Source organism: Hyla sarda, chromosome 10, assembly GCF_029499605.1.
Source record: "Hyla sarda isolate aHylSar1 chromosome 10, aHylSar1.hap1, whole genome shotgun sequence".
In the NCBI taxonomy this organism is placed as follows: Eukaryota; Metazoa; Chordata; class Amphibia; order Anura; family Hylidae; genus Hyla; species Hyla sarda.
In genome coordinates this window covers 112,412,337-112,436,893 of record NC_079198.1, presented here as the reverse complement: position 1 = coordinate 112,436,893, position 24,557 = coordinate 112,412,337, and the positions used below count along the sequence as shown (strand labels likewise).

The 24,557-nt window shown below is 42.6% G+C and overlaps 1 long non-coding RNA gene across 1 annotated transcript in view; it reads left to right on the top strand.

Annotated features, from left to right (window-relative positions):
* Positions 1-14,707, top strand: part of LOC130294494 (uncharacterized) — a 221,478-nt gene extending 206,771 nt beyond the window's left edge. The window contains exon 5 of the long non-coding RNA XR_008848517.1: positions 14,479-14,707. This is a non-coding gene — a long non-coding RNA (uncharacterized LOC130294494). The remainder of the gene's footprint in view (positions 1-14,478) is intronic.
* Positions 14,708-24,557: the final 9,850 nt, after the last annotated feature.

The window sequence follows — 24,557 nt, the reverse complement described above, 5'->3', positions numbered from 1 at the left end:
ATAGACAATATATATATGACAATACCTTGCCAGCTCTCAACTCTCCCCCACGTTCACATATTGACGGCACCTTCATAGTTTCCAGACTTATAGTAACTTCTAGTTTTCAGACCAGGGTGTAATCTTGCCGGATGGTTGCTGAGTGAAGGTCATTTTTCTAGCTCAGGTTTTCTCATCTTACAGAGATCTCATTTGTCATGTTATAAACTCTTTGGCGCCTTCTGCGACCCTGAGAAATGTTGCCGCACCACAGACATATTTTACTAATGGAAGAAAAATCCGGAACTGATGGGGGTCAGCCAGCTAAATATAGATGTCCCTTTTCTGTAGGGTTGGTAACAGGCATAGCACCCCACGCTCCTGGAGACGGGAATACACTGTATTTAGGTGGCAGAAGTGATGTACGCTCTTGAGTCTCCAGACTGATGCCAATCCCGGCTGCTTTTTATATCTCAGAGCTGTGTAGCAATTTGTCGATCTCAGGGTGACAACACTTTGTTCGGTCATTGTCGGCATATATCCAGTGTCCTCCATGAGCACCGCTCATGCTCCATTATGTGGTTTCAGCTATGATTGGTCCCCGGGGGACGGCTAGGCTTGAGGGGGAAGCATCTGTATACAAGGAGCAGAGTAAATATTGATCCTCGCTCCAAGCAGCTTATCAAATTGTGGAAAGCTGCTCTACAGCAGGAGAAATAACACCAGGATATAAAAGTTTAAGAGCGGCCTTGTGTCCTCGGCTATACACCTCGGTTCCTGTCTCCATGTATTTAGGAGGCGCTAGTTTAGGTGACAGATGACCACACTAGTGATGTTAAGTCATAGAATGGCGCCAGTGGCTGAACCCATGAATCCTTGAAACAGCTGCGCCATTTATTGTAAGCTGCCAATATTGATACTAGGTGTCATTTTCACAATATACGGGTAACTTGCCCATAATCCAGCAACCCCTAGGAAACCAGAACCTCACAAAAACAGCTGAATATGGAGGTATGACCCTGGAGACTGGATGTGGTAAATTAGTTTTGAAAGGGGGAATCTTTGGTGACTATTCCAAAACTTTTACATCAGGATGAGTATAAAATCAGAACCCCCCAACTAGAGAACTTCAATTGGATTGGGATCCCACAGGACCCAATATAAGACTTGTGGATGCGGACGGTGTTTAGACCTAAAGGGGTACTCTGCTGGAAAATATATATTTTTTTTTTAATTAACTGGTGCCAGAAGGTTAAATAGATTTGCAAATTACTTCTATTTAGAAATCTTAATCCTTCCAGTACTTATCAGCTGCTGTATACTACAGAGGAAGTTATTTTCTTTTTTAATTTCCTTTCTGTCTGACCACAGTGCTCTCTGCTGACACCTCTGTCCATGTCAGGAACTGTCCAAAGCAGGATAGGTTTGCCATGGGGATTTGCTTCTACTCTGGATTGTTCCTAACATGGCACTGTGGTCTGACAGAAAGGAAATTCAAAAAGAATAGAACTTCCTCTGTAGTATACAGCAGCTGATAAGTACTGGAAGGAGTAAGATTTTTAAATAGAAGTAATTTACAATTCTGTTGATTAAAAAAAAAAAAATGTTTTCCAGCGGAGTACCCCTTTAAGCGGTCAGAGAGGGCAGTCACAGAATATACAATGGATCCCGCAAAATTCTGCACAGTTCTGCAAACCTCTGAAATGCCACAGGAGGCTGATGAAATGGAACAAGGGGGTGACGAAATGGCACAGGTGGTAGTAAAATTGCCCAGGAGAGGTTATCTCTAGAAGCTGTGACAAAATGTTTGTGGGAGAAGGTGAGATTTAACACACACCTTGCAGGACCGGGCAGTAATGGTCAGAAGAAATCCAGCGGGAGCGTCCGGTCAGGGGATTAAGAAAACAGTACTGCACAGTACTGCACACCCATTCACATTTTGTTCTATAATGTGATGCTTTCATAGGGGTAAAATAGTGAACCGATGGGATTTATTTAGACTGAATAAAATAGTTGTGCTTGAAAGTGTGATCAGTCTGATTATGATATCATTACTGAAAGAAATTGTATTATAATGTACAATAGTACACAATGCTACAAAGCACCACAGAGCCCACACATAAGATAAGTAAAAAATTGAAAAATAAGTAAAAAATTGTAAAAAAAAATATTGGTACTGCCCATCTAAAATTTAAAAAATCTAATTAAAAAAGAATAATAAAATATAATAAATCGTCCATATAGTTAGTATTTGCAATAAATGCTGTGAATTCTGTTAATATCATATCCGCTAAGAAAAGATGTAAGTCCATGTCTTGCAGAGCACTGAAGGCTTGTAACAATGGGAACACTTCCCTTGTAAGTAAGATATAACTCCAGTGAAGAAAAATAATGGTGTATGTTGCTAGATAGTAGTTATAGTCTCTTATGCTGTCAATATATGAGGAGCTGTGCATCACTTTTAAAATGGATATAAATGTCCTGCTGAAAAGAAGTAAAAATTGCTGTGCACTGATCCTATATTGTGGATGAACATCCTTCTGCTGATAGGATGAGATCACAGACCTGCAGTTTGCAGGAGAATGTTGAGTGCCGCTCACTCATCCTCAGCATGCATTCCTGACTAGTGATGAGCGGCATAGGCCATATTCGAATTCGGGATATTTCGTGAATATATGGATGAATATTCGTCATATATTCGCGAAATTCGCATATTTGTTAAATTCGCTTTTTTATGTAAAAATGTATGCGCATATGCGAAAATCGGCATATTCTCAATATTGAGCTATCCTGTCTTTATAGGGAACTACTAGGCTAGTGCATTAAATCTGTGATTTTTTTGCCCTTTGAAACCAATAGGTCCAATGTGGTCTATGGGGGTCTCACGGTATGTAAAACTGTAAGATAAGCAGGAGGGTCTTGGCAGTACAGTGGATGGGAGACCGTGCAGTGGCTTGAGTCCTGGGGTGGGATGGAGTGTTACAGTGTGGTGGTTAAACTTTACTTTCCTGGAAAAGCTGCTGAGTGTCCCTTAGCAACCAATCAGATCGCTTCTTTCATTTTTCACACGGCCTCTGCTAAATGAAAGAAGCGATCTTATTGGTTGCTATGGGCAACTCAGAAACTTTTCCTCTGGACAGGTTTTGATGAATCTCCCTCATGGGGGAGATTCATCAAAACCAGTGTAGAGGAAGAGTGGTGTTGTTGTCCATAGCAATCAATCAGATTTCTTCTTTCATTTTTAACAAGGCCTTTGAAAAATGAAAGAAGCAATCTGATTGGTTGCTATGAACTGGGCAAGCTTTACTCTGCACAGGTAAAAATATCCCATTATGTTCCTTAACCTCCCATTCATTCATTCATTCATTCATACCCAGCCTTACACATTACATCCAGTTTCAATAAACCCCAATACCCATATTTGGTACCCCCCATTAACCTAGTTCCCACGGTTCAAAGGCTTTCTTAATTACCAATTGACCTACATTTGTCAATCACGAGTAAAAGTGTCCCACCCCAGGACTCGAATCCCTGAACGGTCTCCCATCCACTGTACTGCCGAGACCCTTCTTATCTTACAGAGATCCCCATAGACCACAAGTCCATGCACTAGTGTAGTGGTCTCCAACCTGCGGACCTCCAGATGTTGCAAAACTACAACTCCCAGCATGCACGGACATGCAACGGCTGTCCGGGCATGATGGGAGTTGTAGTTTTGCAAAATCTGGAGGTCCACAGGTTGGAGACGACTGCACTAGCCTATTAGTTCCCTATACCATTAAAGAAGGGAGGGCTCAATATTCACGAATATGCGCATATGCGAAAAGCAGAGAGGGATGATCAGTGATCACTGTGATGTGTACTGTGAACAAAAAAAATAAATAAATAAAAAGTGAATATTCGTAATTGCGAATATATAGTGCTATATTCGCAATATTCGCGAATTTGCGAATATGCGATAAAAATTTGAATTGCGAATATTTGCGAGCAACACTATTCCTGACTTCTCTGCTTGAGCAGCCTGTGTGGCCACTGCCACATGGTGTAAACCCAGCCTAAGACTCTTTTACAGTGAATGTCACCCATTTAAGGTAACTTCATAAGTTAGACCCGAGAGAGGGTCAGACCCCCGGCTCCTACCGTTCTATTACACCTCCCCCAGCCATGTCCAATGATCGCAGTTACAGATCAGCTAGTATTCCCGCTTCGTCCTAATGACAGTATGAGAATTACAATATCCGTAAACGTTCAGTAAACCTGGTAATGAGCAGCTGATAATGAGAATAAATATTTAGATTAGAAGCAAAAACGGCCGCAGGATATTACATAAATATTATTGTGTATATTCACATGTGGTGCCGCTTGGTGGTATCCATGGCTGCTTGTCACAAGAAGTATAATACATAATAAGGCTGCTGCGCCCTGAGCCTATAATATGTTATCAAAGACAATAACTTCCTGCTGTATGTGAAGTATACACACTTATCCTCCTCTCCCTTAAATGGGCAGTGTCATTAAAACAGATTTTTACTATTGCACTCCTTATGGTAAATAAAAAAAATCTTTCTAATGTACTTTGTTTAAAAAAATAAAGTTTTCTATGTTTGTGTATTTATTTGTGTTTAAATAGGCTGCCACTAGGTGTCTCCATACTTGTCCAGAGCACATTTCCCTCCATCTCTTGCACAGACTTTGGACTCCTGCTGGATTGGCAGAAGTCCCAAATCAGGAAATGCAGTCTGGAGTGCTGAGGGGTGTGGGTGCAGCCTTAGCCAGTCATAGCTCATCTCACACTGAACTGCTCTGGGCTGTGTGTAACAGAGTGAGGGAGGAAGTTCTCCCCTGTATGGCTTCAGATGATGTCACGCCTGCTGGGTAACGCCCCTTCCCAGTCTGTGAATCTGACTGAGACTAAGCAGAAAATACAGAGCAATGTCAAGGTAGAGAACTAACAAATAATAAAAAATAAAGGCGGGGGGGGGGGGTTATCATGATGGGGGCAGTGAACTGGGAGGATTATAAAATTTAATAAGATCATGACAGGTACTCTTTAAATCACACTTTGGTGCTCAATCACATTGGTATACAACTGGTAGCAATGCCCACGTGACCATGCAGTATCCCAGTACAGATCCTACTTCCAAAAAGTGTTGGTTATCATATGGCTGCAGTGCTGTAACTGTGTGTCCTTACAGTTATATTGCCATATGTGAACACTGTAAGCCTTCTTTGTTGACATCTAGGACCCCGTGTACTATCATTCTCCCTTTTATTTCCCTTTTCATAAATATTTTTTTTTCACTTTTCCATCATATGTATGAATGGGGTTCTACATATCTTTAATACTTTGGTACATTGGAAATGCGCCAAAGTGTGTCAAAATGCGCCAGTGTTTTTAACTTTTCTAATTAAAGAATTTTAAAAAAATTAGATGCAAAAAATTGTGATTTTTTTTTTTTTTTTTTTTTTTTTTTTTTTTTTTAGAAAATAAGCAGATTGTGGGGGGAAAAAAGCCAAACATAGGCACATGTTTGGCACATTCCATTAAAAACTAGAATGAAGTGCATTTGCTTTTACTTTTTTTTAACCAAGGTAAACACAATAGTACATGAGATCCCTAGTGTCAGAAAATCTATCCACTCAAAAGTTATACCAACCAAAAATTGCACTCAGAAAATATAATAGGCATATTTAAAGGGGTATTCCAGGCAAAAACTTTTTTTATATATATATATCAACTGGCTCCGGAAAGTTAAACAGATTTGTAAATTACTTCTATTAAAAAATCTTAATCCTTCCAATAGTTATTAGCTTCTGAAGTTGAGTTGCTGTTTTCTGTCTAACTGCTTTCTGGTGACTCACGTCCCGGGAGCTGTGCAGCTCCTATGGGGATATTTTCCCATCATGCAAGGGATATTCTCCCATCATGCACAGCTCCCGGGACATGACATCATCATTGAGCAGTTAGACAGAAAACTTCAGAAGCTAATAACTATTGGAAGGATTGAGATTTTTTAATAGAAGTAATTTACAAATCTGTTTAACTTTCCGGAGCCAGTTGATATATAAAAAAAAAAACGTTTTTGCCTGGAATACCCCTTTAAGTACTAGACAAAAGTAGTATAAAAAAATAATTGGGTATAATAAAGAATTTACCCAAGAAAAAAGGAAAAATACAACAGAATATGTATATATAACTCTGCACAAGTAAATGTATATTCCACATAGAAAAAATGGGAAACAAAGAAACCCTGCACATAAAATAAGTAATAAGTAGTAGAGACAAGTAACAGCTATGAGTAGAAGTGTAATCAGCATAAAAATTGGCACAACATAGAATACACTATACAAGGGGGAGGTTGCTGGGGAGTGTGTATGAGGCAGAGAGACACAGAAAAGCTGCTAAAAGCTCTAGTAAGTGCTGGATTCAGAACAAACACTGCTGAGTACTGTCTATAATGTCCTCCATGCTGCTGCTTCTGAGGGTGTGCTCCATAGATATAAGGGAGCAGGATACCCTCCTCTGTGTGTGCAGCATGCTTTAAACAAAAATATGATCTTTTAGTATTGCTGAGATCTGAACTGAGAAAAAAATTTTCAAGAAAAGAAAATGTTCATGTTTATATTTAAAGCATTATTGTCATTTGGATTAACTTCTGACATACAGCAAGGACATGTCAACAGTTAAAGGGGTATTCCAGGAAAAAAACTATATATATATATATATATATATATATATATATATATATATATATATATATCAACTGGCTCCAGAAAGTTAAACAGATTTGTAAATTACTATTAAAAAAAATCTTAATCCTTTCAATACTTATGAGCTTCTGAAGTTAAGGTTGTTCTTTTCTGCCTAAGTCCTCTCTGATGACACCTGTCTCGGGAAACGCCCAGTTTAGAAGCAAATCCCCATAGCAAACCTCTTCTAAACTGGGCGGTTCCCGAGACAGGTGTCATCAGAGAGCACTTAGACAGAAAAGAACAACCTTAACTTCAGAAGCTCATAAGTACTGAAAGGATTAAGATTTTTTAATAGAAGTAATTTACAAATCTGTTTAACTTTCTGGAGCCAGTTGATATATATAAAAAAGTTTTTTCCTGGAATACCCCTTTAAGATCATTCGGCATCTCAGTGCCGACTTTTGAGTACCGAGCCAGGGGCGCACTTCACCCGACTATACCTCACATGATCGTAGAGGATCTCAGAGACCCAGACCAATCTTAAAGGGGTACTCCGGGGGGAAACTTTTTTTTTTTAATGAACTGGTGCCAGAAAGTTAAAAAGATTTGTAAATTACTTCTATTAAAAAATCTTTATCCTTCCAGTACTTATTAGCAGCTTTATGCTACAGAGGAAATACTTTGCTTTTTGAATTTCTTTTTTGTCTTGTCCACAGTGTTCTCTGCTGATACCTCTGTCCGTGTCAGGAACTGTCCAGAGCAGCATAGGTTTGCTAATGAGGATTTTCTCCTGCTCTGGACAGTTCCTGATACGGGCATCAGGTGTCAGCAGAGAGCACTGTGGACAAGACAAAAAAGAAATTAAAAAAGAAAATAATTTCCTCTGTAGTATACAGCTGCTAAAAAGTACTGGAAGGATAAAGATTTTTTTTTTTATAGAAATAATTTATCTGTTTAACTTTCTGGCACTAGATGATTTAAAAAAAAAAATTCCACTGGAATACCCCTTTAACTTTTCACATGTCTGCGCTTCCCACAACAACTTAAACTTGTCCTTAGTCTTGCCCACATGGGCTGTGGGTTTGTAACAGTGTGCAAGTGTAGGTATCAGCCATCAGCCTTGAATTCAGGACTAGAGATGTCTGCTGCTTTGCACAACTCTTAAAAGATTGTCTACACCAGTGTTTCCCAACCAGTGTGCCTCCAGCTGTTTCAAAACTACAACTCCCAGCATGCCCGGACAGCCTTTGGCTGTCCGGGCATTCTGGGAGTTGTAGTTTTGAAACAGCTGGAGGCACACTGGTTGGGAAATACTGGTCTACACTGATGCATTCTACCAAACTACCAACTGTGGTAGCAGGATAGGATTTGGGGTCTGAATATAAATAAAAATATTTACATTCACTGACAGCCAGCATATGTATGTAAATATTGTGCAATGATTTTACTATGTATTTTATATATATAATTATACTGCCCTCTATAGATCTATGATGTGTGGTATTTAAGATATAACAGTACATGTCCTAAAAATGTCCTATCATGACTACATTTTATAATAATACATTTCTGTGTACATTTGTATAGTTATAATAGGAATAAATGACATCATGTTTAGGAATCAACTGAATAAAAACGCAAGGTAAAAACCAGCACCAACAAAATCAATGTATACTGTTAAAGGGGTACTCCGGTGAAAAACATTTTTTTTTTTTTAATCAACTGCTGCCAGAAAGTTAAACAGATTTGTAAATTACTTCTATTAAAAAAATCTTAATCCTTCCTGTACTTATTAGCTGCTGAATTCTACAACGGAAATTCTTTTCTTTTTGAAACACAGAACTGTCTGCTGACCTCATGAGCACAGTGCTCTCTGCTGACATCTCTGTCCATTTTATGAACTGTCCAGAACAGCATATGTTTGCTATGGGGATTTCCTTTTACCCTGGACAGTTCCTAAAATGGACAGAGGTGTCAGCAGAGAGCACTGTGCTCGTGATGTCAGCAGACAGCTTTGTGTTTCAAACGGAAAATAATTTCCTCTGTGGTATTCAGCAGCTAATAAGTACAGGAAGGATTAAGATTTTTTTTAATAGAAGTAATTTACAAATCTGTTTAACTTTTTTGGCACCAGTTGATTAAAAAAAAAAAAAAAAAAAAAAAAAAAAAGTTTTTCACCGGAGTACCACTTTAACTGGAGCAGAGGACCCCATTTACTTCTATAGCCGAATTAATCGCCCCTAGTGATTCATTTCCAGACGTATATGCTATTTCAAATGCTATTTCAACTGGTGCCAGAAAGTTAAACAGATTTGTAAATTACTTTTATTTAAAAATCTAAATCCTTCCAGGATTTATCAGCTGCTGTATGCTCCACAGGAAGTTATCTTCTATCTGACCACAGTGCTCTCTGCTGACACCTCTGTCCATTTTAGGAATTGTCTAGAGCAGGAGCAAGTCCCCATAGCAAACCTATCCTGCCCTAGACAGTTCCTGACATGGACCGAGGTGTCAGCAGAGAGCACTGTGGTCACACAGAAAAGAAATTCAAAAAGAAAAGAACTTCCTGTGGAGCATACAGCAGCTGATAAGTACTGAAAGGATTAAGATTTTAAATAGAAGTAATTTACAAATCTGTTTAACTTTTTGGAGCCAGATGAAATGAAAAATTCTTTAAGGTCCATCAATAACTCTTCCTACAGTGTTTATTTGTAGGGAAACTTAAACTCCCAGCATATCCTGAGGGCTGGAGACCTTTAGTAAAAGCCTAGAGTTAGAATGTCCAAATCCACAACTCCCAGTATGCACTGAAGGTCTATCAGGATATGCTAGGAGTTGTAGTTAAAAGGCCATAGGTGCATTAGGTGCATTATATACTGGGTGCTTTGTGGAAGTCTGACATACCTAGCTTGTATACACTCACTGGGGGAGATTTATCAAAACCTGTGCAGAGGAAGAGTGGTGCAGTTGCCCATAGCAACCAATCAGATTGCTGCTTTCATTTTCCACAGGCCTCTTTAGAGGCCTGTGGAAAATGAAAGCAGCAATCTGATTGGTTGCTATGGGCAACTGCACCACTCTTCCTCTGCACAGGTTTTGATAAATCTCCCCCACTGTATATATATATATATATATATATATATATATATATATATATTTTTTTTTTATTTTTATTTTTTTTAACATAGGTAAGACCATTTTCTATTCATAATACTTTATACCCCTAAACAATAGTCATACAGGTACCAAATAATACTACTGTGGTACCGGAGTGTGATGAGGGAAGATGTTTACCCCAGGGGCAGATGGCATTAACTAGTGTTGGGCGCGAATATTCGCATTTCAAATAGTATTTGCGAGTATTGCGAATATATTCGCTATATTTTCAAAATTGTGAATATTCGCTTTTTTTGCGCATATGTGAATATTTGCATATTCCTTCTTTTCACTAGTAGCCAATTAGAATAATGCAAATACACTTGTCAGAGGTTATCAACAACATCCCTAGCAACCAATAGTAAAGTTGCCCACCCCCTCACTGTTTTCTTCCGCGAATACGCGAATATGCAAATATAGGATGAATATTTGTCTATATATTCGTGAAATATCGCAAATTCGAATATGGGCAATGCCGCTCATCACTAGCATTAACCCCTTGTGACGCCAGGGTGTGGTTTAGCCTAAAACCACACAAAGGTATACCGCTGGATCCTGGGCTAGGCACGGGGGAAATAAAGACTCCAACGCCAAGTTACGGACAATGGTCGCTTTACTGAGGGTAGACAGATGGTAAAGTCTATACAGTTCAGCCAGGGCCCAAGGAGGTGACCAGTGACGCAGACACCTTAACTGCTGGGACTTGTAGTAGGACTGGACAATTGGATGCAGCCCACGCTGACTTGACATATGACAGGGACTGACTTGACTCATAAAGCTGTGACTTTATCTTACTTGACTTGATGGCGGCTGCAGGACTGGACTTTGAGGTCTCCAACACTCTGGACACACACACTAGACGACTGCACTGGACCTCAGCCGAAGAGAGAGAGAAGCTCCACCCAGGGCTTATATGGGGGAGACTAGCAGGGAGCCCATAGGTCACTCCTGGGATCACCTGGTCACTGTTACCTCCTGGGTAACAATCACATGACATATCACATGACATAACTCTTAAAGATACAACACATTTTATAACACAATACACTGCAGAACATATGTACAGGGGGGGAAACAGGTAGAGGGGCCCTGGGGACACCGAAAGAGGCTGCCTGACAGGACAGCAAGGGTACGAGGTAACATCTCCCGTACTGGGCCACCACACTACTATACAAGGAACAAATATTATCACATGTATATTTCGTTATACTGAATACCCCAGTATTCCCTATTTATAGTGCAGGAAGATGCCTCCGCATTCTGCACAGTGGTATTTGGAGCGGTGGGGTTTACAGGTATTGGGCGGTGGCTGAGGGACCTGTAACTAATCTTTTGGGTTATGGGGTGCACCCTAGAGAGACATTTACCTGAGGGAGGGATCACAACCATCTGATGTCAGACAGTGCGGGCGATCTGATCCGCAGTCATATGTAGCAGAGCTGATAAGAGATGATGATGCGTCCTGCATTTCCCTGGAGTCGTCTCCTGTCACGTTGATATGAATTCCCTTCAGCTGCTTCTTAGTTATATCTGTCCCCGGGGAGGCTGGGGGGAAATCAATAGTGTTGAGCGGCATAGGCCATATTCGAATTCGCGAATATTCGCGAATATATGAGCGAATATTCGTCATATATTCGCGAATATTCGCATATTCGTTATATTCTCCTTGTATTTTCGCATATGCGAAAATTCGTATATACGAAAATTCGTATATGTTAATTTTCGCATATGCGAAAAATTAGCATATGCGAAAATTAGCATATGCGAATTTTCGCACGCCAGTCTCACACAGTAGTATTAGAGCCTTCTTTACACCACACAAGCTGGAAGCAGAGAGGGGTGATCACTGTGATGTGTACTGTGAAAAAAAAAAAAACGAATATTCGTAATTACGAATATATAGCGCTATATTCGCGAAATTCGCGAATTCGCGAATATGCGATATTCGCGAATAATATTCGAATTGCGAATATTCGTGAGCAACACTAGAAATCAATATGTCAACCAGTCTCTTACAGTACTAAATATCAGCCTACCTAGAGATGTTATACAGGGGTATAGTGCAGTATAAGGCTGTGTTCACATGCTCAGGTTTTTAATTGCAGTTTTTGATTATAAAACCAGAAATTGATTTGAAAGCAGGAGAAATCTCAGTCCTACCTGTATATGTGTCCTTAAAGGGGTATTCCGGCTTTATACATGTTATCCCCTATCCACGCCACGCCCCCTAGTGAGGTCATGCCCCCTCCCATAGACATGAATGGAGGGGGCGTGGCATGACATCAGTAGGGGGCGTGGTCGTGAGGTCACGTCACTGTCTCGGAGGTAGTGCCGAGGGCTGCACCGAGATCGCGGGACCCCTGTGATCATATATCTTATCCCCTATCCTTTGGAGTCTTAATACCCTTTAATTTATGTTTCCTTCCTTTTTTTAACCATTGCAGTTAAAGGGGTATTCCAGGAAAAAACTTTTTTTTATATATCAACTGGCTCCAGAAAGTTAAACAGATTTGTAAATGACTTCTATTAAAAAATCATAATCCTTTCAGTACTTATGAGCTTCTGAAGTTAAGGTTGTTCTTTTCTGTCTAAATCCTCTCTGATGACACCTGTCTTGGGAAACGTCCAGTTTAGAAGCAAATCCCCATAGCAAACCTCTTCTAAACTGGGCGGTTCCCGAGACACGTGTCATCAGAGAGCACTTAGACAGAAAAGAACAACTCAACTTCAGAAGCTCATAAGTACTGAAAGGATTAAGATTTTTTTTATAGAAGTAATTTACAAATCTGTTTAACTTTCTGGAGCCAGTTGATATATATAAAAAAGTTTTTTCCTGGAATACCCCTTTAAAATCCTAAATGTCTGAACACAGCCTAAAGCTTTAGCATTGTAGAATGGACAGTTCTGCGACTTCCTAATGGTCTCTGCTTTCTGTCAATGTAAAGATTCCCTTTCTTATCCTGTCCCGATACTGTGGTACTGGCACAAATAATAGGTTTTATCAAATAAAGGGCTCCAGGGTAGTATCCACACAATGCAGTCACATTTCCATTTGTTATAATGATTCTGATAAATTGCAGCTAAATGGTGCAGCTTTCAAAACAATACTTGGCTCCATTCACTCCAATGGAACTAAGCTGCAATGCCAGACACAAACTGAGGACAAGAGTGGCGCTGTTTCTGGAAAAAAGGTAAGTTTTTTCTAATCCTGGATAACCATTTTTAAGGGGTATTCCAGGTTTAGAAAAACACAGCGGATTCCTTAAAAAAAAAAAAAAAAAAACGCACCACCCCTGTCCTCAGGTTGCGTGTGGTATTGCAGTTCAGTTTCATTGAAGTGAATGGAATCAAGTTGTAATGCCACACATGACCCAAGGGCAGGGGTGGTGCTGTTTTTGGAAAAAAAAATTGCTCTGTTTATGCATTCCTGAATAGACTATGAAATCTTTGGCGCCTCCGTAGCTGTCCATGCGCCACAATCTGAAATTCATGCCAGCTTTGGGGTGATGTAGATTTCAGCTAGAATTTACACCATAGTAAATCTGTCAAACTGGATGAGGCACCACCCCCTTCTGCTAAGCCTCATCAGCCATTGGCTGTCCGGGCATGCTGGGAGTTGTAGTTTTGCTAAATCATGGGCAGTAGAGCAGTAGTCTCCAAACTGTGGGCCTCCAGATGTTGTAAAACTTCAACTCCCCCCGTGCCCAGACAGTCAATGGTTGTCCGGACATGATAAAAGTTGCACTTTTGCAACATCTGAACAGTTTGAAGACTACTGCTCTCTTGCCCATAATTTAGCGAAACTACAACTCCCAGCATGCCTGGACAGCCGTTGGCGTTTTGCAACACCTAAGAGATCACAGTTTGGATATGCATCGATTTTGTTTTCTTAATAAAAGACTGGTAAACCCTGTAGGGAGGAATTTAGGAGACGTGGAGATCCCAAATCTCTCAGCACCAGAGGGGTCTCTCCTTTTGTATTGTCACTAAGGGGGGGGGGGGGGGGGGGTCATTGGTACGGGCTGTAGCTCATTTTGTTTCTTAACCCGTAGCTCTCCCTCTGTCATGGATTCTACCTCACCCTTTGACTCCCTAATGCTGGGGGGTATAGTTTTCTACCATCTTAAGGGGGAACTCTGGTGGAAAACATTTTTTTTAAATCAACTGGTGCCAGAAAGTTAAACAGATTTGTAAATTACTTCTATTTAAAAATCTTAATCCTTCTAGAACTTATCAGCTGCTGTATGCACCACAGTTTTATAGTTCTCTCCAGTCTGACCACAGTGCTCTCTGCTGACACCTCTGTCCATGTCAGGAACTGTCCAGAGCAGGAGAGGTTTGCTATGGGGATTTGCCCCTGCTCTGCACTGTAGTCAGACTGGAAAGAAATTAAAAAATAAAAGAACTATCTTTGTAGTATACAGCAGCTGATAAGTACTGGGAGGATTAAGAGTTTTAAAGGGAAGTGATTTACAAATCTGTATAACTTTCTGGCACCAGTTGATTTAAAAAAAAAAAATTTCCGCCAGAGTACCCCTTTAAGCTATAGATTGCAGACGTCTGATGTTACATCTTCTATTAGTGACAGCCCAGTGTGTGGGTTCAGTGCTGGGACTTTTGGTTACACTTCTCTTTCCCCCCATTTTGCAGCAGAAAGCAGATCAGGAGCCTTCTTGATAATACTTCATCTTGCAAGGATCCCGCAGTCCAAGAAAAACACGACTGAAGCTAAGAAAACTGGAGGAACAAGCATTGTGTGAGCTGGTAACATTGTTAAATAGGATCGATGACCAGAGGCATCTAATAACCACTAGGTGTCGCCATAGCTCTGCAACTGTTTAGCACTTTTTATGGTCTTGCTCTGTTATAGACTATCTGGAAATGCAATAGGAAGAATTAAATATTTCTTTTTTTCTTTCTTCTGGTCTGTGTTACATGTTTTTATTTTTTAGCGTGATGCTTTTTTCGCATATGTTTTTTTGCGTTAGTTTTTTTTTTACTAGTTAAGTGTTTTTTTCGAAATGGTTTTAGTAGATTTTTTTGGATACAGTGGTCACTAATTTATCTTTTCCGGATAATAAAAAAAATATGCTATTTTATAGCACAAAGCTTAAAAATATACCCCCCCCCCCTTAGTGGTGCTCTAGAAACCTGCTTAGTTATTTTTTTCAGTTCCATTTGCTGCAACACAGCTGCTATGTGTGAATACGCCCAATACCCCAGAGCTGCACTCACTGGAGCAAATTTATTAAAGGGGTATTCCGGGCTTAACTAACTTTGAACTATCCTGCCCATTATGAAGAGTTATGCTAGTTCTACATTTACTTGCTTTACCGCTCTGCCGTGGATAGTCTACTTTTTCTTCTTTATATGGTCCCCCAGGTCTAGGTATCGATGACATTCGTCTTACAAACCTTTGCGGCTCGAGGCGGCAGCTGGTATACGGGGGCTTGGCTATTTCTTGTATTTCCTCACAAGCCAGCCCCCTGATGACGTTTGCGGTCCATCTGTACATCCTGATGTGCCGGCGTCCCGTGATCTCGGCAATCTGTAGAATGCAGGAACAGAGGGAACGTCGGCACGTCAGGATGTACAGATGGACCACAAATGTCATCAAGGGGCTGGCTTGTGAGGAAATACAAGAAATAGCCAAGCCCCCGTATACCAGCTGCCGCCTCAAGCCGCAAAGGATTGTGAGACAAACGTCATCAGGACCTGAACTGAAACGCTAGACTTGGGGGGACCGTATAAAGAAGAAAAAGTAGTCAATCCACGGCAGAGCGGTATAGCAAGTAAATGTAGAACTAGCATAATTCTTCATAATGGGCAGGATAGTTAAAAGGGTTTAAAGGGGTACTCCACTGCCCTGTGTTGGAAGCTCCGCTCGCAGCGTCCGGAACTTTATTGTTCCAAACGCTGTGTGCGGGCTTCCGTGTTCAGGGCCGCCCCTCGTGACATCTTCCCATCGCGCCCCCTTCCCATAGACTTTCGCTGAGGAGGCGGGTGTGACGTCACGAGGGGCGGCCCTGAACACGGAAGCCCGCACACACCATTCGGAAACAATAAACTTCCGGACGCTGCGAGCGGAGCTTCTGACACAGGGCAGTGGAGTACCCCTTTAAGACTGTCTTATGTTGAGCACTGATTGGTTGCTATAAATATATATTTTTTTTCTTTTTGTCTCACAATTTTGATAAACCTGCCCCACTGTTCTCTTGGTTGTGAATGCAAACAGCTAACACAGATAAACTAAGCCCCCACAGTGCAAGGGGGCAGTCAGGGTTGACTGTACTGTGTCTATGACACTTCCTAGAATCTCTGTGCAGACACTGAACAAGCAGGAAGAGATAGTTCAGGTCTGAAACTGTGTATTTGTGTCTGCAGCCATGGAGTGTGGTATGGGCCAATGGTTTCCAAACTGCTGTTGCAAAACTACAGCTCCCAGCATGCCTTTTGCTGTCCAGAGGGCCATTGAAGAGCCACTGGTTGTAGACCACTGCTATAGGCTGTATCACATAGCATTCTTATGTATATGTTTTGCACTGTCTATCACTCTTGTGATAGCCTGGGGGATGTAGGGTATGGGGAGTGTAGCGGTGCGGTAATTAAAGGGTGCTTGTTAACCCTTGCTATTCGTGATGCCAGGGTGAGGGCTCCTCAGTAATGCTTGTCCTACCGCCACCCTTCCCAAGAGCAATAGGGAGGCAGATAATAGTAGAATGTCCACAACCGGAGAGTTTTCTGAAACAGGTATAACTTTTACTGAAGATTTTCTGCAAGCTTCAATAACGGAACAGTCTCTATGCATACAACTGCTTTCTTTGGAGATTGACAAAGGTTGGGACTTTAGCAAGTTAGAGTCTTTAAGTATTATGCGCTGTTCCACTGGATTTAGGGGAATTAGTTGCCGGTCCAGTAGTCACGCTAGCTTTAGCGGGGTAGTTTAGAACTCACTGTTTTAGTTCTGCTGAGGTTGGTAGGTTTTGAGGCCTAGCGTGTCTTTGAAAGTTGTGCAGATCCGTCCTGCTAGTCTGGCATCCACGAGAGCAGCAACCCAAGAGAGCAATAATTGGCTACAGTTCCCTGGACTAGTGCTAATTGGTCCATACTTGTGTCAATCACCATTACAAAGATTTGTGGGTAACACGTGACCCAAGGACCTCCTAAGGTCCTCCAACATATCATAGAGGATATTAACATGGTTACATGACCGAAGGTCCTGCGACACTGAACAAGGTAAGTACTATACATTATCCTAGATATATACTATTATTAAATATATACATATATTAACAATAGATAATTAGACTTGAGAAGAGGCGACTAGGGGTTGTCCCACCTGAGGGACCCTACCTGAACGTAGTTACTCTGACTTTGATGACCTCTACACTAGGTACGGTATGTAATACGGTACTGGGACACCACACTTTCATTAACTATGTAAGCATGTATTCATAATTATAATGTATCTAAATGCAGCTGCTGGTCTCCTGTAGTGCTCAGTGTGTACACTAGATGGCAGCATTGTTCCAGCCATAGTGAACGCGTCCCTGCCCTCCGTAGCATTATAAACTGAATGTTTCACCTACACAATGGGTGGGATTTATCATTGTCTGTGTAAAGCAAGTTATTTTTTAATCCCTTTTTGATTGGGTGTACCTCATCTGAACAAATATATGAAAAAAGGTATATGTTCTTCATAAAAGGTGTACGTTCTTCATAAATGGCCTATCCCCTCACATATGAGCTGCTGTCCCCTTCACCTACTGTTTTTCCACCCCACCCCTTGTAGATTGTAAGCCCTTAGAGGTAGGGCCCTCTATGTCAGTCTGTCATTTAGTCTGTATGACATTCATTGTTATTTATTGTAGCTCCTAGCATATGTACAGCGCCCTGGAACCAAGAGCACTATAAAGTACCCCCCCCCCCCCCCTCGGGCGCCCGGCAAGTAGTCCCCTGGGCGGGGGCTTCTACTTACCAATGGCTTGAATGGCGGCTTGCGTCATCGCTCTGCTCCCTAAGCAGACAGAGCTGAGCGGTGACGCGAGCCGTCATTCAACCCCTCGGGGCGGGTCACGGCTGGAGCAATGCGGAGCAATGGATGCTGGTAAGTGTAAGTCCCCACCCAGGGGACTACTTGCCGGGCGGTCGGGGGGACTTTCTAACTTAATATCTTCACCATCCCTGGGGGCACAAACGTCCCCCGGGGATGGTGAGCATAATGATTTTAGCATATATAACGCGTTGTCAAACGTTATAAATGCTAAAATTTGCTGATTGGTTCTGTGGTGGCCTAGTACGGGAGATGTTACCCCATACCCTTTCTGTCCTGTCAGGCAGCCTCCTTCAGTGTCCCCAGGGCCCCTCTACCTGTTCCCCCCTGTACATATGTTCTGCAGTGTATTGTATTATAAAATGTGCTGTATCTTTAAGAGTTATGTCATGTTATGTGTCATGTGATTGTTACCCAGGAGGTACCAGTGACCAGGTGATCCCAAGAGTGACCTATGGACTCCCTGCTAGTCTCCCCATATAAGCCCTGGGTGGAGCTTCTCTCTCTCCTTTCAAGTCCCTGCTGAGGTCCAGTGCAGTCGCCTCATGTGTGTTTGAAGCCTCAAAGTCCAGTCCTGCAGCCACCATCAAGTCATATAAGATAAAGTCACAGCTTTAGGAGTCAAGTCTAAAGCATTTGATACTGTCCCTCACAGACGTCTGACAGGTAAGTTAAGATCTTTGGGCTTGGAAACTTTAGTTTGTAACTGGATTGCACACTGGCTCATGGATCGTACCCAGAGAGTGGTGGTCAATGATTCGTACTCTGATTGGTCCCCGGTTATTAGTGGTGTACCCCAAGGTTCAGTACTGGGCCTGCTGTTGTTTAATTTATTTATCAATGATATAGAGGATGGTATTAACAGCTCTGTTTCTATCTTTGCAGATGACACCAAGCTTTGTAGCACAGTACAGTCTATAGAGGATGTGCATAAGTTACAAGATGACTTGGATAGACTAAGTGTCAGGGCATCCACTTGGCAAATGAGGTTCAATGTGGATAAATGTAAAGTTATGCATCTGGGTACTAATAACCTGCATGCGTCGTATGTGTTAGGGGGGATTAAACTGTCAGAGTCACTGGTAGAGAAGGATCTGGGTGTACTTGTAGATCACAGACTACAGAATAGCACAATGTCAGGCTGCTGCTTCCAAAGCCGGCAGGATATTGTCATGTATAAAAAGAGGCATGGACTCAAGGGACAGGGACATAATACTCCCCCTTTATAAAGCATTGGTACGGCCTCACCTGGAATATGCTGTTCAGTTTTGGGCACCTGTCCATAAAAGGGACACTGCGGAGTTGGAAAGGGTGCAGAGACGCGCGACTAAACTAATATGGGGCATGGAACATCTTAGCTATGAGGAGCGATTAAAGGAGTTACAATTGTTTAGTCTTGAGAAGAGACGTTCAAGGGGGAATATGATAAATGTATATAAGTATATTAATGGCCCATACAAAAAATATGGAGAAAAACTGTTCCAGGTCAAACCCCCCCAAAGGACGAGGGGGCACTCCCTCCGTCTGTAGAAGAAAAAGTTTAGTCTCAAGGGGCGACACGCCTTCTTTACCGTGAGGACTGTGAATTTATGGAACGGTCTACCTCAGGAACTGGTCACAGCAGGAACAATTAACAGCTTTAAAACAGGATTAGATACATTCATGGAACAAAATAACATTAATGCTTATGAAGAAATATAAAATCCCATCCCTTCCCCAATATTGCGCCACACCCCTACCCCTTAATTCCCTGGTTGAACTTGATGGACGTATGACTTTTTTCAACCGTACTAACTATGTAACTATGTAAGTCAAGTCAGTTCCTGTCATCTGTCAAATCAGCGTGGTCTGCATTCAATTGTCCAGTCCTACTACAAGTCCCAGCAAGCCCTTAAGGTCTCTGTGTCACTGGTCACCCCCTCGGGCCCTGACTGAACTGTATAGACTTTACCAACCGTCTACCCTCAGTAAAGCTACCGTTGTCCGTAACTTGGCGTTAGAGTCTTTATTGCCCCCTCGCGTAGGCTTGCATTGAGGGGCGGAGCGTGACATCACACGTGGGCGTGACGTCACACGCCGCCTGCCCTGTAGTCGCCGGTAATCAGTCCTGGAGTGAACGCGCTCTGGGGACTGATTACAAACGGGGTGCCGCGTGCATGATCCCGGGGGTCCCCAGCGGCGGGACTCCCGCGATCAGGCATCTTATCCCCTATCCTTTGGATAGGGGATAAGATGTCTAAGCACCGGAGTACCCCTTTAATGACATCTGCCCCTAGGGCAGTGTTTCTCAATTCCAGTCCTCAGGGCCCCCTAACAGGTCATGTTTTCAGGATTTCCTAAGTCTTTCACAGGTGACATAATTATGGTCAGTGAATCCGGCATCACCACAATTATATCACCTGTGAAAGACTAAGGAAATCCTGAAAACATGACCTGTTAGGGGGCCCTGAGGACTGGAATTGAGAAACACTGCCCTTGGGTAACAACATCTGCCCTCATCACACCGCGCTACCACAGTTCCCTTTAACCTTTCCTGGTAAGTTTTATCCTGCAGACTATATCAGGCATTTAAGGTGGAAGCACTGCAGGACCTCCAGACCTGTGGACCCTCTCTGTGAGACCTGGTTACGTGACTGGGTTCCTGGGTGCAGACAGTAGGACATTGCTCCCTGGAGATGGTTTAGCAGATGCCCAGACACTGGGTCTGTCTAATGTCAGAGTCTTCACTCCTGTCAAAATTTCAGATCTGATGTAGCAATGTGGAGAATCTCACTGAGAGTAGCTCTGAGTCTACTGGTCATTCACCAAAATCCTGTAATGTGGCGTCAGCTCTGGAATCCTAACACAATACTTTCCAGTCTAGGCAATAAACTACTGATACATTTTATCTGCACAATGCACTGACACATTGTAGCAAACTAGCAGGACAGAGATTTGTGATACCTGGGTTGAAGCTCCTGCGTCCCCAATGTAACATCCACCCCCACCTGTAATGTGCCCTTTATACTAAAATATTCTTATTTGGCACAGGGGCCTTTGGGCCATCACAGTCACCAGAGCCCAGGTGTAACTGCTACCTCTGAACCCCTATACTGAGGTGCATAGAAACAATTGTCTAGATGAAACAGTAACAAACCTTCAGCAGTGAGTGCAACCTGGTGAAGGATGGCATTTCAGTTTTTTCCATTTACTGGCAGCAAGCAGAGTTAGAATTGTATAAGCTGCTGTTCTTCCACTCCTCATGGTATTGTTTAAAAGAGTCTCCTGTAAGCAGCCAACTAGGTGACAAGGTGCGGAGATCCTACTGCGGCCATCCCTGTTCGCCCAGACCTGACGTCATCGAAGTCTTGACATTCTGAGATATACAGTACAGACCAAAAGTTTGGTCACCTTCTCATTAGTGTTGAGCGGCATAGGCCATATTCGAATTCGCGAATATTCGCGAATATATGGACGAATATTCGTCATATATTCGCGAATATTCGCATATTCGTTATACCCTCGTTTTATTTTCGCATATGCGAATATTCGCGTATGCGAAAATTAACATATGTGAAAAGTTGCATATACAAAATTGACGCATGCGAAAATTCGCATATGCGAAAATTAGCATATGCGAAAATTAGCATGTGCGAAAATTAGCATGTGCGAAAATTAGCATGTGCTAATTTTCGCATATGCGAATTTCCGCACGTCAGTCTTACACAGTAGTATTACAGCCTTCTTTACACCACATAAGCTGGAAGCAGAGAGGGATGATCACTGTGATGTGTACTGTGAAGAAAAAAAAAATAAAAAAAAAAAAAAAAAGAATATTCGTAATTACGAATATATAGCGCTATATTCGCGAAATTCGCGAATTCGCGAATATGCGATATTCGCGAATAATATTCGAATTGCGAATATTCGCGAGCAACACTACTTCTCATTCAGAGTTTTCTTTATTTTCATGACTATGAAAATTGTGGATTCACACTGAAGGCATCAAAACTATGAATTAACACATGTGGAATTATAGACATAACAAAAAGTGTGAAACAACTGAAAATCTGTCATATTCTAGGTTCTAGCCACCTTTTGCTTTGATTACTGCTTTGCACATTCTTGGCATTCTCTTGATGAGCTTCAAGAGGTAGTCACCTGAAATGGTCTTCCAACAGTCTTGAAGGAGTTCCCAGAGATGCTTAGCACTTGTTGGCCCTTTTTGCCTTCACTCTGCGGTCCAGCTTCCCCCAAACCATCTCGATTGGGTTCAGGTCCGGTGACTGTGGAGGTCGGGTCATCTGGTGCAGCACCCATCACTCTCCTTCTTGGTCAAATAGCCCTTACACAGCCTGGAGGTGTTTGGGGTCATTGTCCTGTTGAAAAATAAATGATGGTCCAACTAAACGCAAACCGGATGGAATAGCAGCCGCTGCAAGATGCTGTGGTAGCCATGCTGGGTCAGTATGCCTTCAATTATGAATAAATCCCCAACAGTGTCACCAGCAAAGCACCCCCCCCCCCCCACCACCACCAGCACACCTCCTCCTCCACACCATCACATCTCCTCCTCCACACCATCACACCTCCTCCTCCACACCATCACACCTCCTCCTCCACACCAGCACACCTGTGAAGTGAAAACCATTTCAGGTGACTACCCCTTGAATCTCAACAAGAGAATGCCAAGAGTGTGCAAAGCAGTAATCAGAGCAAAAGGTGGCTACTTTGAAGAACCTAGAATATGACAGATTTTCAGTTGTTTCACACTTTTTTGTTATGGATATAATTCCACATGTGTTAATTCATAGTTTTCAGTGTGAATCTACAATTTTCATAGTCATGAAAATAAAGAAAACTCTGAATGAGAAGGTGTGTCCAAACTTTTGGTCTGTACTGTACTCAGTGTTCCCCAATCTGTGGCTCTTTAACTGCTTTAAAACTACAACTCCCATCATGATGCTTTAAAACTACAATTCCCATTGTGATTTGACAGCCATGCATCTCAACAATGCATCCTACTGCCCAACCTTTCACACAACAACTCCCATCATGCTCTGACGGCCTTTTTCTGCATTACATTATTGCAACCTATTCCCCAACCGGTTTCTCTACAGCTGTCGCAAAACTACAACACCCATCATGTCCTGACAGTCTTCAGTTGTAGTTTTGAAAAGCTTTGAAGGCTTTAAAATAAGAAAGCAACCAGCAGCGGTTTGTTCTAAAAATTCACGTTTGGTGTATACAGCTCCTACGCAGAGCTATGCGTATGTGGTTCCAGACAACTACAGTGTTTCCCAACCAGGGTACCTCCAGCTGTTGCAAAACTACAACTACCAGCATGCCCGGACAGCCGAAGGAGTTGTAGTTTTGCAACAGCTGGAGGCACCCTGGTTGGGAAACAGTGGACTACAACAACCCCTGTAGAGTCTGATCCTGAAGAAATGTCCTTTGTCTTTCCGCCTCTATTTTGTCTTTATCCTCTGGGCTTCCAGGCAGTGTTACAAGGGTGGAGGCTGAGTGACCGGAGTGGACAGGCCTCCATCGTATCCATCTGACCGACCCCCAAATCTGTCGTCTCTCTTTCCCACACTCAGTGTGTACTCTGGGCTGACCACCCTTCTGTGCCCTGTTTTTCTTGGCCTCCGCTGGCTGCAGTAGCACAGTTTGGGGTGACACGGCCTTGTTACATGTTATTTAGATGTCGCTGACCACCCACAGCTGGGATCAGGAGCAGAGGTGTCCAGCTGCACTCCGAGCGCTAGTTCACATGGACCCTGTTATTTCTGTATTAAACTTTCTAAATTTAGAGCTCGGAAAGGTCAATAGTATAAATTTATATAAAGCCACAAAGACAAAGTCATCATGTCTGCAGGGTTACGTTGGCAAGTGATGACCTAGCTCTGTGCAGGGGGTATGATACAGTACAGCATGCCACCTATATAATGGGCACATTGTATATAGTGTAAAATATGAAGACCTGGTGCCAGCTACATGACAGGAGCATTGTATGTAATGTAGGGTATGTTGGCTTGGTGCCCCAGGGCGTACTAGAAAAAAAATCAGTAATGGCAGCCACAGCCACTGGTTACTGGTCTGGACCACTATGAAAGAAATGGTAGGCTGACGTCACTGCACCGAGGAGCAGGAGGATAGCAAAGTGGAAGCGCGGGCACTGGGCAGCTGTGGGCAGTAACTACCATCAGCTTTGTTGCTCCACTGCCCCTGCAGACCGGGGACCTACTGCTATGAGCCGTAACAATAGGTCCCCAGACCAGAGGAGCAGTGGAGAACCAAAGTGGGACAGTATGGCGGCCTACAACTTGTAACGTACTGGCAGGACTGGTAGTGGATCCTCTGGACCAGAGAGGCGATGATGCGGGTTGTACTAGAGGACCGGTTCTAAGTGGTTACTGGTTTTCACCAGAGCCCACCGCAAAGCAGGATGGACTTGCTGCGGCGGTAACCACCAGGTCGTATCCTCCAGTAGCAACTCGACCTCACTGGTAGCTGATATGGCGTGGTACACAGGGAGCAGGCAGGGGCATAGTCGGACGTAGCAGAGGTCAGGGCAGGCGGCTAGGGTTCAAAGGCGAGTAGACGGTAGCAAGGGTACGGCAACAGGCAGGGCAGAATACACAGTATGGAACGCTTTCTCAAAGGCCCTAGGGCACAAAGATCCGGCAAGGGCAGG